The 5,555-nt window shown below is 37.3% G+C and overlaps 1 pseudogene; it reads right to left on the bottom strand.

The window, feature by feature from the left end:
* Positions 1-1,182: 1,182 nt before the first annotated feature.
* LOC114085839 (cyclin-dependent kinase 4 pseudogene) lies at positions 1,183-2,024 on the bottom strand (annotated as a pseudogene).
* Positions 2,025-5,555: the final 3,531 nt, after the last annotated feature.

Genomic DNA, 5,555 nt, shown 5'->3' with positions numbered 1-5,555 from the left:
GATTTTGATAGGGATTTATAAAATCAGTAGATCATTTTGGGTAGTACTGACATCTTAATATTAAGTCTTTCTATCCATAAACATATTTATGTCTTCTTAATTCTTTTAACAATGTTTTGTACTTTTAGTGTAAAAGTCTTTGATTTCCTTGATTAATAATTCATTGTATATTTATTCTTTATGGCATTATAAATGGAATTGGTTTTTTAATTTCCTTTTCAGGGTCTTCAGTTTTGCACAGAAATGCAATAATTTTTAAGTGTTAACTTTGTATTCTGCAACCTTGCTGAGTTCATTTATTGGTTTTAAGAGTTTTGGTGGAAACTTAGGGGTTTTCTACAAGATCGTATCATCTCTGAATCCAGATCATTTTACTTCTTCCTTTCCAATTTGGATGCCTTTTATTTCTTTTCTTGCCTAATTGCTCTGGATAGAACTTCCAGCATTAAGTTGAATAGAAGTGGCAAAAAATGGGCATCCTTGCCTTTTCCTGGATCTTTTTTCATTTTATTTTTTAAGAGAGAGAGAGAATTTTTTTTAATATTTAATAATTTTTTTAATATTCATTTTTTAGTTTTCGGTGGACACAACATCTTTTTTTTTTCTTTTTTGTGGTGCTAAAGATCGAACCCAGCACCCTGTGCATGCCAGGCGAGCATGCTACTTCTTGAGGCACATCCTCAGCCCTTTCCCAGATCTTATAAGGAAGAAAAGTCATCAATCTTTAATCACTGAGTACGATGTTCACTGTGAACTTTTAATATTTATAGTTTTCAGTATAATGAAGTAGTTTCTTTCTTGTTTTAGTTTGCTGAATGTTTTTATCATAAAAGGCTGATGATTTGTGACCATAATTATTTGTTTTGTTTTGGTTTCCTGTTTAACAATGGACTACAAAATCAAGGTACAGAGGTGGAGGAGAGATATACCTCTTAGTGTAGAGAATTAGGGGGTCAGTAGAAGGACATGCCTCACAAGAGGGGGTGGAGAATGTCATTAATACATCAAAATATTCTCTGAAAAATCTGGAAGATTCCCCACAGCTTCAGAGAGGAAGGCAGAGGTTGCCTTCTCCGTGGAGTCCTCTCTACTTAAGTGTCCCAAAGAAGGAAAATGGTAGCTTTTTTTCCTTCTGTGACAGTCACTCCATAGCCCATTCAGATCATTTTCTTCCTTACGTAACTAGAGTTCTGGGGCTAAGAGGGCAGAGATTCATTTGGGTGAGTTAAAAGTCAGCATTTCCAGCAGCAGCTAAGCACCAGACTTCTGCATCCATTGCAAGACCAAATGGACCAGGCAAGGAGACCCTCTGTGGGGAGAGGTTCCTAAGGGCCAGTCATCCTCCAGAGGCAGCACAATCAGGTCAAATATTTTGCCCCACTGGTCAGTTTCAGGGTATCCACAGAAGACAGGCCTTCAATAAAACAGCTCTGCAAGGAGACAGCCAACACTCCACATGTCCACAGGGGTTGCATATGTAGAGAGCAAAAGAACTTTGGAAGTACAGTACGAGAGTGTAATAGCCACAAGTGCGAGGGCCATCTGGTAGCTATAAATTCTGACCAGGTTTAAGTCAGCCAGCTTGAGTAGCCCAGCACTTGTCACCAGAATGTTCTTTGGCTTTAGGAGTTGGTAAATGATGTCATCGGCCTCAAGAAAATCTAGGCCTCTTAAAAACTGGTGCATCAGCCAAAAAGCCTGGTGGAGATGCCTTGTCTAGATAGGTCCTTAGGTCTTGGATCTACATGATCAAACATTTGGGTCACCTAAATTTCCACTTCTGGGAAGTGGCAGAGATGCTGATCTGCCATACAATACTGGGATGTTTAAAAACCTCCAGTCACCTCAGTAAGGCCACCTCATGAAGTGTGCTCAAGTCCCTTCCAGCTCCACCTCCACTAGGGACTCTCACAGTCTTGAAAGTCACAAAGTGGGTGACTCCCACTGTGGGGGTCACAGGCCTTGTACATCCCATAGGCACCAACACCGATTTCAGCCACTAGCACATAAGGAGAGGCAGCCATTCTCAGATCAGAGGAGAAATGTCTTTTGGGGTCTGTTACCCATTTTTATATTGAATAGTTTGGTTTTTCTACCATTCAGCTATGTGAGTTAATGGTGTATTTTAGGTATTACTCCTGTATTTTCTCCCATTCTGTAGCTTGCCTATTCAATTTGTTAATGGTTTCCTTTGCTGTACATAAGCTTTTTAGTAAAATATATTCGAAGTTGTCTATTTTTTTTCTTTGTTGCCTATGATTTTTGGTGCCATATGCAAAAAAAAAAAAAAAAAAAAAACATTGCCAAGATGAACATCAAAGAGGTTTTCACTTTTTCCCAAGGAGTTTTATGGTTTCATTGTTTTACATTTACTTTAATCCATGTCCTTAACTTTTGTATATGTTATAAGATAAGGACCCAATTTCATTTTTTTGCATTTGGATACCCAGTCTTCCCAACATTATTTTTGGAGAAACTTTCCTTTTCTCATTGTACATTCAAAGGTTAGTTGACTTTATATGCCTGTGTTTACTTCTGGACTCTCTATTCTGTTCCATTGGTCTTTATGTCTGTTTTTATGTCAGTAGGTATTCCATTACAGAGTTTTTTAAATTTAAATTCCCACTTGAACTCAAGAAACAATATCACATAGTACATTTTCTTAAAGAACCACAACAGGAATTTTTCTTTAGCCTCATTATTAGGAAAAGACATAGTTTGCCAAAGTAACTGGTTTATTCTTATCTTATGGTCACTATGAATATTTCATCAAAATGTGTTTCCTTCTTTTCTCTGACTGCTGTGAAGCTCATTGCCAAATATTTAGCCTGGCTCTAGCCACAGTGAAATAAATTATGTATCATTAACCAGGCTTTTCCTTAGCTTCATACTGTTTCACTTTTCTCTTTGGCCTGCTCTTAAACTGATGACATCTTTCATTGTAGGTTTTTAGCCTGCATTATTATATTAGTATTTTTCTGTAAAGGCAGTGTCATCACAAAGAAAAGGGTGACTTCTTTAAAGGAAAGATTCTATGAAATTATTTTTAGAAAATACAGCCTTGTTTTTGATGTGGGAAAGAATGTTGGAAAGAAAAAAAAACGAGTCCTGTGATTAAAAAAGGAGAACTGTTTTATCCCTCTTGAACACGAGCCATAACTAATCATTGTGAGTTGTTTATTGTTTGAAAAGATGTGTTAGAGGGTTGAAGGTGGTGGCTTAAAGTCAGCTGGTGCCCTAAATCACTGATCATCAATTCTGTTACCTTAGAGTACATGGGGAATGTATATGTTTAATGTATATTTTTAAAAATTTAATATGTAATATAATCTTTAACACGATTTATGGCCCAGCCTAACATTCTCTTTCTAGGTGAGAAAGAATCTCAATTGGAACTTCTTTGGGGAGGTAGGGGCAAGACTAAAGGTTAATAGAATAGTGCCAGTTATTGTTGCGCTTCCACATTTTATAATTTTAACCAATCTAAATTCAGAATCTGGTAATAAGTGGGGCTGAAATTTATTCCCAATATTATGTTCTACCCAGCACTTATCTACCTTAAATAACTTTATTTATGTTACTATATTATCCGGTTACATATCAAAACCATAAAAATATATGACCCTGAATTTTTTTTTCCCCTTTTCAATGCTTTATTCACTCAAATCACTCCATACAATTTCACTATATAGGTTCTTTTTTTAATTTTTATTGTTGGTTGTTCAAAACATTACATAGTTTTTGATATATCATATTTCACACTTTGATTCAAGTGGGTTATGAACTCCCATTTTTACATTTTAGTATACAGATTGCAGAATCACCTCAGTTACACATCCATTGATTTACATATTGCCATACTAGTGTCTGTTGTATTCTGCTGCCTTTCCTATCCTCTACTATCCCCCTCCCCTCCCCTCCCCTCCCCTCTTCTCTCTCTACCCCCTCTACTGTCATTCATTTCTCCCCCTTGTATTATTTTTCCCTTTACCCTCACTTCCTCTTGTATGTAATTTTGTATAACCCTGAGAGTCTCCTTCCATTTCCATGCAATTTCCCTTCTCTCTCCCTTTCCCTCCCACCTCTCATCCCTGTTTAATGTTAATCTTCTTCTCATGCTCTTCATCCCTACTCTGTTCTTAGTTACTCTCCTTATATCAAAGAAGACATTTGGCATTTGTTTTTTAGGGATTGGCTAGCTTCACTTAGCATAATCTGCTTTAATGCCATCCATTTCCCTGCAAATTCTATGATTTTGTCATTTTTTAATGCAGAGTAATACTCCATTGTGTATACATGCCACATTTTTTTTTATCCATTCGTCTATTGAAGGGCATCTAGGTTGGTTCCACAGTCTTGCTATTGTGAATTGTGCTGCTATGAACATCCATGTAGCAGTGCCCCTGTAGCATGCTCTTTTTAGGTCTTTAGGGAATAGACCAAGAAGGGGAATAGCTGGGTCAAATGGTGGTTCCATTCCCAGCTCTCCAAGAAAACTCCATACTGCTTTCCAAATTGGCCGCACCAATTTGCAGTCCCACCAGCAATGTACAAGTGTACCCTTTTCCCCACATCCTCGCCAGCACTTGTTGTTGTTTGACTTCATAATGGCTGCCAATCTTACTGGAGTGAGATGGTATCTTAGGGTGGTTTTGATTTGCATTTCTCTGACTGCTAGAGATGGTGAGCATTTTTTCATGTACTTGTTGATTGATTGTATGTCCTCCTCTGAGAAGTGTCTATTCAAGTCCTTGGCCCATTTGTTGATTGGGTTATTTGTTATCTTATTGTCTAATTTTTTGAGTTCTTTGTATACTCTGGATATTAGGGCTCTATCTGAAGTGTGAGGAGTAAAGATTTGTTCCCAGGATGTAGGCTCCCTATTTACCTCTCTTATTGTTTCTTTTGCTGAGAAAAAAACTTTTTAGTTTGAGTAAGTCCCATTTGTTGATTCTAGTTCTTAACTCTTGTGCTATGGGTGTCCTATTGAGGAATTTGGAGCCCAACCCCACAGGATGTAGATCGCAGCCAACTTTTTCTTCTATCAGACGCCGTGTCTCTGATTTGATATCAAGCTCCTTGATCCATTTTGAGTTAACTTTGGTGCATGGCGAGAGAAAGGGATTCAGTTTCATTTTGTTGCATATGGATTTCCAGTTTTCCCAGCACCATTTGTTGAAGATGCTATCCTTCCTCCATTGCATGCTTTTAGCCCCTTTATCAACTATAAGATAGTTGTAGTTTTGTGGATTGGTTTCTGTGTCCTCTATTCTGTACCATTGGTCCACCCGCCTGTTTTGGTACCAGTACCATGCTGTTTTTGTTACTATTGCTCTGTAGTATAGTTTGAAGTCTGGTATCGCTATACCACCTGATTCACACTTCCTGCTTAGCATTGTTTTTGCTATTCTGGGTCTTTTTTTTTCCATATGAATTTCATGATTGCTTTCTTTTTTTTTTTTTTTTAATTTTTTATTGTGGGTTGTTCAAAACATTACAAATTTCTTGACATATCATATTCCACACTTTGATTCAAGTGGGTTATGAACTCCCAC

The sequence above is a fragment of the Marmota flaviventris genome, chromosome 3 (genome assembly GCF_047511675.1).
Source record: "Marmota flaviventris isolate mMarFla1 chromosome 3, mMarFla1.hap1, whole genome shotgun sequence".
NCBI lineage: Eukaryota > Metazoa > Chordata > Mammalia > Rodentia > Sciuridae > Marmota > Marmota flaviventris.
The sequence above is the reverse complement of the archived record's forward strand: the minus strand, read 5'-3'. Positions and strand labels throughout refer to the sequence as shown.